The following is a 14,297-nucleotide window of genomic DNA, read 5'->3' on the forward strand; positions in this document are numbered from 1 at the left end:
CAAAACATGACAGAACGGTGTTGACCGGCAGTTCCTGCAACCAGGAGACAGGAAGGTACATATATTTACCAGGGGGCATTGGCACCTCTAATCACCGTTTAATTCTGCCACGACACAGCCTTATCAGGACTGACACACACGGGCCGCGGCACCTGCTCCTCGCAGCTGTGCCAACCCCGGGTGCCACCTCTGCCAGGCAGCACCAAACACCTGGTAGACACATCACTGCCGTTCCCGGAGAATGGAGCAACTTCAGAATATCACACACTGGAATGGACGGCATCCATGTTGGATTGGCATGAGATAGGCAGGGTAGGATGATACACTGTTAGAGAGGCAGGGTAGGACTATGCACTGTTAGAGAGGCAGGGTAGGACTATGCACTGTTAGAGAAACAGGGTAGGACCTTACACTGTTAGAGGCATGGTTGGATTATACACTGTCAGAGAGGCAGGGCAGGACTATACACTGTTAGAGAGGCAGGGTAGGACTATACACTGTTAGAGAGGCAGGGTAGGACTATACAATATTAGAGAGGCAGGGTAGTAGGGGGTAGGGTTATACACTGTTAGAGGGGCAGGGTAGGACTATACACTGTTAGAGAGGCAGGGTAGGACTATACACTGTTAGAGAGGCAGGGTAGGACTATACACTGTTAGAGAGGCAGGGTAGGACTATACACTGTTAGAGGCATGGTTGGATTATACACTGTCATAGATGCAGGGTAGGACTATACACTGTTAGAGAGGCAGGGCAGGACTATACACTGTTAGAGAGGCAGGGTAGGACTATACACTGTTAGAGAGGCAGGGTAGAACTATACAATATTAGAGAGGCAGGGTAGTAGGGGGTAGGGTTATACACTGTTAGAGAGACAGGGTAGGACTATACACTGTTAGAGAGGCAGGGTAGGACTATACACTGCTAGAGTGGCAGGGTAGGACTATACACTGTTAGAGAGGCAGGGTAGGACTATACAATATTAGAGAGGCAGGGTAGGACTATACAATATTAGAGAGGCAGGGTAGTAGGGGGTAGGGTTATACACTGTTAGAGAGGCAGGGTAGGACTATACACTGTTAGAGAGGCAGGGTAGGACTATACAATATTAGAGAGGCAGGGTAGTAGGGGTAGGGTTATACACTGTTAGAGGGGCAGGGTAGGACTATACACTGTTAGAGAGGTAGGGTAGGACTATACACTGTTAGAGGCAGGGTAGGACTATACACTATTAGAGAGGCAGGGTAGGACTATACACTGTTAGAGAGGCAGGGCAGGATGATACACTGTTAGAGAGGCAGGGTAGGACTATACACTGTTAGAGAGGCAGGGTAGGACTATACAGTGTTAGAGAGGCAGGGTAGGACTATACAGGGTTAGAGAGGCAGGGTAGGACTATACAGTGTTAGAGAGGCAGGGTAGGACTATACACTGTTAGAGAGGCAGGGCAGGATGATACACTGTTAGAGAGGCAGGGTAGGACTATACACTGTTAGAGAGGCAGGGTAGGACTATACAGTGTTAGAGAGGCAGGGTAGGACTATACACTGTTAGAGAGGCAGGGTAGGACTATACAGGGTTAGAGAGGCGGGGTAGGATAATACACTGTTAGAGAGGCAGGGTAGGACTATAAACTGTTAGAGAGGCAGGGTAGGATTATACACTGTTAGAGAGGCAGGGTAGAACTATACACTGTCAGAGAGGCAGGGTAGTAGGGGGTAGGACTATGCACTGCTTGAGACGCAGGGTAGGACTATACAGTGTTTGAGTGGCAGGGTAGGACTATACAGTGTTAGAGAGGCAGGGTAGGACTATACACTGTTAGAGAGACAGGGTAGTGCAGGGTAGGATTATACACTGTTAGAGAGGCAGGGTAGGATTATACACTGTTAGAGAGGCAGGGTAGGTTTATACACTGTTAGAGAGGCAGGGTAGTAGGGGGTAGGGTTATACACTGTTAGAGAGGCAGGGTATGATTATACACTGTTAGAGAGGCAGGGTAGTAGGGGGTAAGGTTATACGCTGTTAGAGAGGCAGGGTAGGATTATACTCTGTTAGAGAGGCAGGACAGGACTATACACTGTTGGAGAGGCAGGGTAGTACAGGCTAGGGTTATACACTGTTAGAGAGGCAGGGTAGGACTATACACTGTTAGAGAGGCAGGGTAGGGTTATACACTGTTAGAGAGGCAGGGTAGTAGGGGTAGGGTTACACACTGTTAGAGAGGCAGGGTAGTAGGGGGTATGATTATACACTGTTAGAGAGGCAGTGTAGGATTATACACTGTTAGATAGGTAGGGTAGTACAGGCTAGGGTTATACACTGTTAGAGAGGCAGGGTAGTACAGGGTAGGACTATACACTTAGAGAGGCAGGATAGGACTGTACACTGTTAGATAGGCAGGGTAGTACAGGCTAGGGTTATACACTGTTAGATTAGCAGGGTAGGACGATACACTGTTAGATTAGCAGGGTAGAGAGGTTTGGTTTGCTTGATATTTGTTTACTTGTGATTTTATTCAAAGCATCGCCTATACAGTTGAAATCGGAAGTTCACATACACTGAGGTTGTAGTCATTAACACTGGTTTTTCGATCACAACAAATTTCTTGTTAACAAACTATAGTTTTGGCAAGTTGGTTAGGACATCTACTTTGTGCAAGACACAAGTCATTTTTCCAACAATTGTTTACAGACAGATTATATCACTTATAATTCACTGTATCACAATTCCAGTGGGTCAGAAGTTTACATGCACTAAGTTGACTGTGCCTTTAAACAGCTTGGAAAATTCCAGAAAATGATGTCATAGCTTTAGAAGCTTCTGATAGGCTAATTTACATCATTTTAGTCAATTGGAGGTATACCTGTGGATGTATTACAAGGCCTAGCTTCAAACTCAGTGCCTCTTTGCTTGACATCATGGGAAAATCAAAATAAATCAGCCAAGACCTCAGAAAAAAAATTAGTAGACCTCCACAAGTCTGGTTCATCCTTGGGAGCAATTTCCAGATGCCTGAAAGTTCCACGTTCATCTGTACAAACAATAGTACGCAAGTATAAACACCATGGGACCATGCAGCTGTCATTCCGCATAAAAAGGAGATGCGTTCTGTCTCCTGGAGATGAATGTACTTTGGTGCAAAAAGTGCACATCAATCCTAGAACAACAGCATAGGACCTTGTGAAGATGCTGGAGGAAACAGGTACGAAAGCATCTATAGCCACAGTAAAACAAGTCCTATATCGACATAACCTCAAAGGCCGCTCAGCAAGGAAGAAGACACTGCTCCAAAACTGCCATAAAGAATACAGACTATGGTTTGCAACTGCACATGGGGACAAAGATCATACTTTTTGGAGAAATGTCCTCTGGTCTGATGAAACAAAAATAGAACTGTTTGGCCATAATGACCATCGTTATGTTTGGAGGAAAAAGGGAGAGGCTTGCAAGCCGAAGACACCATCCCAACCGTGAAGCACGGTGGTGGCAGCATCATATTGTGGGGGTGTTTTGCTGCAGGAGGGACTGGTGCATTTCACAAATAGATGGCGTCATGAGGAAGGGAAATTATGTGGCTATATTGTAGCAACATCTCAAGACACCATTCAGGAAATTAAAGCTTGGTCTCAAATGGGTTTTCCAAATGGAATATGACCCCAAGCCAAGTCAAGGTACTGGTGTGGCCATCACAAAGCCCTGACCTCAATCCTATAAAACATTTGCCGGCAGAACTGAAAAAGTGTGTGCAAGCAAGGAGGCCTACAAACCTGACTCAGTTCCACCAGCTCTGTCAGGAGGAATGGGCCAAAACTTATTGTGGGAAGCTTGTGGAAGGCGACCTGAAACTTTTAACCAAAGTTAAACAATATAAAGGCAATGCTACCAAATACTAACTGAGTGCATGTATACTTCTGACCCAATGGGAATGTGATGAATGAAATAAAAGCTGAAATCAATAATTCTCTCTACTATAATTCTGACATTGCTTATTACAAAAATAATGTGGTGATCCTAACTGATATAAGCTAGGGGATTTTTACTAGGGTTAAATGTCAGGAGTTGTGAAAACTGAGTTTAAATGTATTTGGCTAAGGTGTATGTACAACAGCAGTGTAGAAATGCTAATTCATAGCTTAAAGGTTCAATAACAGTGTAGAACTGCTAATTCATAGCTTAAAGGTACAACAACAGTGTAGAAATGCTAATTCATAGCTTAAAGGTACAACAGCAGATCTGCAATTTGAACTAACAGTCAATTGACCACATTAAAATAACTAGAATGTGTGACTGATCCACAGCTACAATGACGCACATCAGGGTCATGGTCTACCATTGACATCCCATGAACTATATCTGCGTTAACCAGATAAGTTCATCTCTGAAACATATTGAGTATTACATCTAGCCTGGTTCCCAAATCTAGCCAGGTCCCCACATCTAGCCAGGTCCCGACATCTAGCCAGGTCCCGACATCTAGCCAGGTCCCCACATCTAGCCAGGTCCCCACATCTAGCCAGGTCCCCACATCTATCCAGGTCCCCACATCTATCCAGGTCCCCACATCTAGCCAGGTCCCCACATCTAGCCAGGTCCCGACATCTAGCCAGGTCCCGACATCTAGCCAGGTCCCCACATCTAGCCAGGTCCCCACATCTATCCAGGTCCCCACATCTAGCCAGGTCCCGACATCTAACCAGGTCCCGACATCTAGCCAGGTCCCCACATCTAGCCAGGTCCCCACATCTAGCCAGGTCCCCACATCTAGCCAGGTCCCCACATCTAGCCTGGTCCCAACATCTAGCCTGGTCCCAACATCTAGCCTGGTCCCCACATCTAGCCTGGTCCCCACATCTAGCCAGGTCCCCACATCTAGCCAGGTCCCGACAACTAGCCAGGTCCCGACATCTAGCCAGGTCCCGACATCTAGCCAGGTCCCCACATCTAGCCAGGTCCCGACATCTAGCCAGGTCCCGACATCTAGCCAGGTCCCGACATCTAGCCAGGTCCCCACATCTAGCCAGGTCCCCACATCTAGCCAGGTCCCCACATCTAGCCTGGTCCCCACATCTAGCCAGGTCCCCACATCTAGCCAGGTCCCCACATCTAGCCAGGTCCCCACATCTAGCCTGGTCCCCACATCTAGCCAGGTCCCCACATCTAGCCACATCCCCACATCTAGCATGGTCCCCACATTCTGTACCTAGAATATATTAACAAAAGATAACTGTGCTGGCTGAACACCATCTGTGGCTAAAAACTGCCCCCTTCACAATATATTTACTTTTCCATTTATATTCAAAACACTAATTCACCAAACGTCTGATTTCAATGACATTGTTATTACATATTAAGCTGACACACTTTCCAAAATCAAATAACAGGTGGTACTTTAGTCAGTGTTAACAAGAATGACTATTACTAGAATGACTATTTTTAAATCCTCCAACTAACACTGCCTTCAAGTGAAGTGTATAGCTCATAGCCATGGACACAGAGATTCTGTTTTCCTAAAAAATGGTCAATTTCCTTCACCATTAAACTTAAACTTCACCATGAAACATGATCCACGTAAATTATACTTAGTTAGCCCTGGTTGGGTTACAATTTCTCCTCATACCATAGATGTTAATGTAATATATAATTTGATTTTACACCTGGGTAATTATCAATGATGTGCTCAATTCGTTGTGGAAAGTCACAATTACACTGAAAACATCAGTAAATCCTTGACGCTGTAATCTGTTCATTCATTGTAAATACGGTATAGTTTGCCACCGACATTTAATACTCGTCTCAAGCACATTTTGCAGGATAGAGGAAAGACATTAGGAAGGATAGTAGGAGAGAGAGCCACAAAGGCAGTGATTTGGATTCGAACCCACTCCAACACTGATTGGTGTGCTGGAGGCAGCAACACTAACTGATAAACTACCCAGGCCACCGAAAGACACAACAATGAAACTCAATCTGTGCTTCCTGCAGGCTTCAATGCTTCCATTCCTTTCAGGTGAAAGCACTTGTTCCAACAGGTGCTAAATGACAGGGGGAGAGAGCATAGAGAAGGATAGAAAGTGGAGCCACTGTTAGCGGCTACCCTGCACACAAAGGGATTAGAGGGATTGATCCTGGCTTTGTGTGTTGATGTTTTGCTGAGATTATAGCGGTCATTTTGTTTGATGGAAATATTTTAGGGAAACTCACCCTGAGTGGTCTCCTTCTCAGCTTCACTGTGAGTGTTTGTGTGTGTGTGTGTGAGTGAGTCTGTGTGTCTGTGTGTTTGTGTGAGCGTGCGTGAGTGAGTGCATGGTTTTATATAAAGCCACTCTAACTTCAGAGGATTAACTAATAATTGTGTTACCAGTTGAAGTGGGAGTGGTACCACTTTGCGTGATTATATTCGGATGAATGGCAGATATCAGCTAACGCTATACAGGACAGGGCTTGGAGCAGATATCATCGGGAGTCCACCGACAGCGTCGACGAAGCTAACCACCTCCACCACTGGCTTTGTCAGGAAATGCATCTCACGACTCCAACTCCATCATCAAGTTTTCTGACGACATGATGGTGCTAGGCCTGATCACTGACGGCGATGAGACAGCCTATAGGGAGGAGGTCAGAGACCTGGCAGTGTGGTGCCAGGACAACAACCTCTACCTCAATGACTGCAAGACCAAGAAGCTGACAGTGGACTATAGGAACAGTGGCGGGTGCACACCCCCATCCACATCGACAGGCGTGCAGTGGACAGGGTCGAGAACTTCTAGTTGCTCTCTGTGTCCACATCACTGAGGACTTAACATGGTCTTCTCACACCAACACAGTCATAAAGAAGGTATGGCAACGTCTCTTCTCTCACAGGAGGCTGAAACAATACAGCTGCACCATCGAGAGCATCACCTGACTGGTCGTATCACAGTCTGGTATGGCACCTGCATCGCCCTTGACCAAAAGTCCCAGCGCATCACTGGGGGTGAGCTCCCAGCCATCCAGGACGTGTCTGAGAAAGGCCCATAACATCACCAAAGCTTCCAGCCACCCGAGACATGGACTGTTCTCCGTGCTCCTGTCTGGCAGGCGGTACCAGTGGATCAAGGCTCAGACCAACAGACTCCTGAACAGCTTCCATCCCCTGGCTAACAACTGATTCCCCTCATATATTGATCTGATTTATTACCACCACAATGCTGCTGTTCATTGATTGACTGCCATTACCGTGACCAACAGATGCATGCCGTATCTGCATTCTCAGACTTAGTGCCAAATTCATTTATTTTAATTGAGCCTATGTGCATTTTAACTCAGTGAAATCTTAGTAATTGTTGCATTTATACTTTTGTTCAGAATGTTTAGACATTCCTGCTACCAGTCACTTCACAGCCCTGTTTACATGCATATCCAACTATCACACTGACTGTACACTGAAACACTCACACTAACACCCAGACACTTGCTTCTACATCTGCATTGCTTGCTGTTTGTGGTTTTTAGGCTGAGTTTCTGCATAGCACTTGGTGCCATTGGCAGATGTAAAACGGGCTTAATAAATACATTTGATTGATTGATACTTGCACCAACACTCCCACCCAGTATGCTGCTGCCTAACTGTTTACTGTTATTATTCATTATGCTGTTACCAGTTACTTTCTCCTAAAGGTATTTATTTAATCTTTATTTAACCACGCAAGTCAGTAAACCTCTTACATCTATGGGGGCGCTATTTCGTTTTTGGATGAAAAACGTTCCCGTTTTAAACAAGATATTTTGTCACAAAAAGATGCTCGACTATGCATATAATTGATAGCTTTCGAAAGAAAAAACTCTGACGTGTCCAAAACTACCAAGATATTCTCTGTGCGTGCCCTAGAACGTGAGCTTCAGGCAAAACCAAGATGAGATGGCATCCAGGAAATGAGCAGGATTTTTGAGGCTCTGTTTTCCATTGTCTCCTTATATGGCTGTGAATGCGAGAGGAATGAGCCTGCCCTTTCTGTCGTTTCCCCAAGGTGTCTGCAGCATTGTGACGTATTTGTAGGCAGATCATTGGAAGATTGACCATAAGAGACCACATTTACCAGGTGTCCGCCCGGTGTCCTGCGCCGAAATTGGTGCGCAAAAGTCACCTGCCAGTATTTTTCCATGGGATACAGAGAGGAAAGCAAGCTTCCACGAACTGCATATCAATGAAGAGATATGTGAAAAAACACCTTGAGGATTGATTCCAAACAACGTTTGCCATGTTTCGGTCGATATTATGTAGTTAATCCGGAAAAAGTTTTACGTTGTAGGTGACTGAATTTTCGGTTCGTTTCGGTAGCCAGACGCAATGTAGAAAACGGAACGATTTCTCCTACACACAGACGCTTTCAGGAAAAACTGCGCATTTGGTATGTAACTGAGAGTCTCCTCATTGAAAACATCAGAAGCTCTTCAAAGGTAAATGATTTTATTTATTTGGTTATCTGGTTTTTGTGAAAATGTTGCGTGCTAAATGCTACTCAAAATGCTATGCTAGCTTTGCATACTCTTACACAAATTAGTCAATTTCTATGGTTCAAAAGCATATTTTGAAAATCTGAGATGACAGTGTTGTTAAGAAAAGGCTAAGCTTGAGAGCAGACGCATTATTTTCATTTTATTTGCGATTTTCAGAAATCGTTAACGTTGCGTTATGCTAATGAGCCTGAGGCTTTAGTCACAAACCCGGATCCAGGATGGGGAGTTTCAAGAAGTTAATAACCTCTGTGGGATAGGCGTCCCGCTAGCCAGACAATTTCCGATGAATCTGGAGGGCGCGCAATTCAAATAAATAATCATACAAATTATGGATATTAAACATTTAGGTACATGCAAGTGTTTTATATCGGTTGAAAGCTTCAATTCTTGTTAATCTAACTGCACTGATCGATTTACAGTGGGCTCCACAGCGAAAACATGACATGCGATGGTTTGAGGACGGCGCCCCACCTCAAAATATTTGTCCACCGGCACAGGTTTCATAAATTCACAAATAGCGATGAAATATTCACTTACTTTTTGAAAATCTTCTTCTGATTTTTCATCCAAAGGGTCCCAGCTATAACATGTAGTGTCGTTTTGTTAGATCAAATTTTTCTTTATATCCCAAAAAGTCAGTTTAATTGGCGCCATCGATTTGAGTAATCCACTTGTTCCACATGCCAAGATAGGAATCCGAAAATCTACCCCTACATTTTGCTTCAACAAGTCAAAATAAACTCTATTCAATCCTCAGACACCCTAAAATGTAATCAAACTATAATATTTCATACAGAAAGAAGTATTTTCAATAGGACATCAATATTAGGAGGTGCGCGTTGTCTTCATGGCGAGCGCACACACAAATTTCCAAGCAGGTGTCTTAATAGTTTTCGAAGAAACAAGCCTGAAACCTTGAACAAAGACTACTGACACCCAGTGGAAGCCATAGGAATTGGATACCGGGAGCTAGACCTAATTATTTCCATATACTTTTCATTGTAAGAGCATGGGCACTCAAAACAAAAACAATCTGGTTAGTTTTTCTTTGGATTTTTCCCTACTATATCTATTGTGTTATAGTCTCCTACATTATTTAAAAATTTCTACAAACCTCAGAGTGTTTTCTTTCCACTGGTACCAATTATATGTATATCCTGGATTCAGGGCCTGAGTAACAGTTTACTTTGGGCACGTCAGTCAGGCGGAAACTGAGAAAAAAGGACCCAAATTCGTATTTACAATGACGCCCTATGGGATCAAACCAGGGCCTGTAGTGACACCTCCACCACTGAAATGCAGGGCCTTAGACTGCTGGGCCACTCGGGAGCCCAATCCCTGCCTACATGTACACATCTACCTCAGTACCACAGTATCCCTGTATATTATGGTATATATATATACAGTATATATATTGTTTTTCTATTAGTTGTACTATGTTGATTTTGAATACGGCACTGTTGCGAAGCATTTCACATTTCACTGCATGTGACAAATGAAACTTGAAACTAACACTATACAGAAAAAACCTAACTTTACACAATGCTTCTACTCAAACTGCAGTGCATACAAACATAAATACATATCAATTCACCCAAATACACTAATTTGCACTTGACACACTCAATTAGGCTACAAAAAGAATGGGAAGGTTTGTCACACCCTCCAAAACAAAACAGAGGTTTGCTTTTCCCACCTCAAAGCACATTGAAAGGCAGCAAGGTATTACAGACAAAATTATGTGCAAAACAATGTCTGCTCCAAATCCATTTTATACAAACTGGCCAAATTCCCTCCCACCTCAACAACCCTTCCCACCTCTGCTAAAACACGTATTGTATTAACCCCAAATCCCACCATGCTACAGATAGCATGCGCTAACTTGATTTATTCTGCAGTCAGGTGTCATCCCTCATATTAAAGCACATTTATCCTAGTTTTTGCCTCCAATTTCTTATTGTTATTTGAATTCCATTGGAGTGCTGAGAGTGAATTGTAATAGGTAAAGGCGAGGCAGGACCGGCTCAGCCCCAGTGTTTTAGCCACGGTTCTGCCTCAGTGAGGCAGCCTGATTGGGATGCAGGAGGCTCTCACACTGCAGAGCTGAAACACACATTCGGATAAATACAGAGTTGGAAAAAAATATTCATGAACACAGCTAGTGCAGATACTCTACACAGACACACATATATACTGTACACACACACACACACACACACTCTCTCTCTCTTTGTCTCTCTCTCTGTCTGAGCTATGGAAATGCAGTTGCATCATCCCTGTGTTGTCTTGATGCACACAGAGCAGCTCCCTTCATCCCTGTGTTGTCTTGATGCACACAGAGCAGCTCCCTTCATCCCTGTGTTGTCTGATGCACACAGAGCAGCTCCCTTCATCCCTGTGTTGTCTGATGCACACAGAGCAACTCCCTTCATCCCTGTGTTGTCTGATGCACACAGAGCAACTCCCTTCATCCCTGTGTTGTCTGATGCACACAGAGTAACTCCCTTCATCCCTGTGTTGTCTTGATGCACACAGAGTAACTCCCTTCATCCCTGTGTTGTCTGATGCACACAGAGTAACTCCCTTCATCCCTGTGTTGTCTTGATGCACACAGAGCAACTCCCTTCATCCCTGTGTTGTCTGATGCACACAGAGCAACTCCCTTCATCCCTGTGTTGTCTGATGCACACAGAGCAACTCCCTTCATCCCTGTGTTGTCTGATGCACACAGAGCAGCTCCCTTCATCCCTGTGTTGTCTGATGCACACAGAGCAACTCCCTTCATCCCTGTGTTGTCTGATGCACACAGAGTAACTCCCTTCATCACTGTGTCACTCTTTTTTCTCTCTAATTGAAAGAGGCTGTCATCCAGCCCCTTTCATGCTGTCATTGTCTCGTGATACGACATTTCATGACCATGAAATCTATTTTATTTCCTGTGAAGTCTTGCATTGTCTATTCTGTGTCTGTGTCTGTGTGTCTATAGCAGTGGAATCCCATGTCAAGTGTGTAGATTACACTAACTTTTCATACTGTTTCTTTCCCTCAAAAGCAGCATGCGTGTTCCTGTTTGCCTGCACCCCCCTAAACTCAACCTTGCCCCCGAAACTCAACCTTGCCTCCTAAATTCAACGGCAGGGTAGCCTAGTGGTTAGAGCGTTGGAATAGTAACCGGAAGGTTGCAAGTTCAAACCCCTGAGCTGACAAGGTACAAATCTGTTGTTCTGCCCCTGAACAGGCAGTTAACCCACTGTTCCTAGGCCGCAAGAAGAATGTGTTCCGAACTGACTTGCTTAGTAAAATAAAGGTTCATAAATAAATCCTTGTCCCTCTAAACTCAATCTTGCTGGTCTCTCTCTAAACTCAGCCTTGCCCCTCTAAACTCAACCTTGCCCCCCTAAACTCAACCTTCAAATCAAATGTATTTATAAATCCCTTCTTACATCAGCTGATATCTCAAAGTGCTGTACAGAAACCCAGCCTAAAACCCCAAACAGCAAGCAATGCAGGTGGAGAGGCACGGTGGCTAGGAAAACTCCCTAGAAAGGCCAGAACCGAGGAAGAAACCTTGAGAGGAACCAGGCTCTGAGGGTTTGCCAGTCCTCTTCTGACTGTGCCAGGTGGAGATTATAACAGAACATGGCCAAGATGTTCAAATGTTCATAGTTGACCAGCAGGGTCAAATAATAATGATCACAGTGGTTGTCGAGGGTGCAGCAAGTCAGCACATCAGGAGTAAATGTCAGTTGGCTTTTCATAGCTGATCATCATCCAGAGTATCTTTACCTCTCCTGCTGTCTCTAGAGAGTTGAAAACAGCAGGTCTGGGACAGGTAGCACGTCCGGTGAACAGGTCAGGGTTCCATAGTCGCAGGCAGAACAGTTGAAACTGGAGCAGCAGCACGACCAGGTGGACTGGGGACAGCAAGTAGTCATCAGGCCAGGTATTCCTGAGGCATGGTCCGAGGGCTCATACTCCAGATATAACAGACTGACCCTAGCCCCCCGACACATAAACTACTGCAGCATAAATACTGGAGGCTGAGACAGGAGGGGTCAGGATACACTGTGACCCTGTCCTATGATACCCCCGGACAGGGCCAAACTGGCAGGATATAACCCTAACCCACACCACCCCACCCCCGACACATAGCGTTGCATCTCTAAACTCAACCTTGCCCCTCTGTCAGGAGGGAAGAAGACTAACCATGGTGGTCTGTAACATTCCAGAATCCTTTGGTAATTCCCTCGCTGCTATCTGCCACCTCTGCTATCTCTCTGTGTGGATAATCTTTGCGTTCGCCCCTTGCCTCTCTCGCACATTCATCTCCCGCTCCAAACTGAATTGTGAAATTGCAAAAACAGTAATTAACAAGATGGACCGCAGGACTCTTCTATTGATCTGTGCTCGCGTGATTTGTAATATTGACCCTCCTGACCAATATTGCTTGCAACCGACGGCTTCGGAGTAGACAAGGTGAATTATGATGCGGCGAGAATCAATTTCTCCAAGATTCAGAAGCGTCCCGTTGTTCCGATGGTTTAAATGACAGAGGGAATGTGCTCAGGAAGAGAGAATGGGCTATAGAAATGTATGGATCCATTAAGCTCTTTTGTGTTGTTGATTTGGAGGGTCAGGATGCAGAGCTTTGGACACAATTGTACTATTCTGGGTATCTCTGTCTTCCTCCCTTTGTTGTGTGTTGAAATCAGATATGTGGACTGGCATTAGACCTGAGGTTTGAAATACGTGGTGATTCCATTTTAAGTTGGTTAACACGGGAGAGGAGTTTTCCTTTGTTATTCACAGATTACCATGCATTTAGATGCTTAGCATAATAACTGGCAAACAGATAGTGGGTCATTGAGAGAGAAAGAGAGGAGAGGGAGAAAAAGTAATAGGGAAAGAGTGCAAGAGCAAGCACCCCTTCACTTTAATTTCGCAGATCAGATGCTTGGTGCCAGCTTTGTTGAAGATCAAGAGAGAATGAATTCTCCGGGAAAAAGAACCGTGGAGGTATATGTTTCATGACTAACTACTCACGGTGTGATTTTGTTAAAACGTACAGAAACTCATGTCCTTTTGTTTTCCACCTCACCATCAAATGCCAACGGCATTATTAACTTCTGAGATAATTCTCTTCTGTCATCGTCACAGCAGTGTAAACCCCCCCTCCAAGCCGACACCACAACGACTCTCAAGGTACTAGACTGAACTTTGTGCAAACTGAGAAACCACATATGCTGAAGCCATGGGACTTTAATAAAGGAAATCGGAGGAAAACGCGAAGTTTTTATCTCAACATCTCCTGTGCTACTCGCTCATCAAGCAGTCGTGAGGTAATGACGTATACACGAATACATTGACTCGGTTATTGAGTTCAACAAGAAGAGTCAGGGGACTGGTTTAGACCTGGGACACCAGGTGGGTGATTCCCCTCTAATCAGGGACTGGTTTAGACCTGGGACACCAGGTGGGTGATTCCCCTCTAATCAGGGACTGGTTTAGACCTGGGACACCAGGTGGGTGATTCCCCTCTAATCAGGGACTGGTTTAGACCTGGGACACCAGGTGGGTGATTCCCCTCTAATCAGGGACTGGTTTAGACCTGGGACACCAGGTGGGTGATTCCCCTCTAATCAGGGACTGATTAAGACCTGGGACACCAGGTGGGTGATTCCCCTCTAAACAGGGACTGATTTAGACCTGGGAAACCATGTGGGTGCAAATCATCATCAGGTAGAACAGAAAGTCAGCAGGCTCTGGACCTCGTAGGGTAAGAGTTGATTACCCCTGTA

The sequence above is a fragment of the Oncorhynchus masou genome, chromosome 31, assembly GCF_036934945.1.
Source record: "Oncorhynchus masou masou isolate Uvic2021 chromosome 31, UVic_Omas_1.1, whole genome shotgun sequence".
NCBI lineage: Eukaryota > Metazoa > Chordata > Actinopteri > Salmoniformes > Salmonidae > Oncorhynchus > Oncorhynchus masou.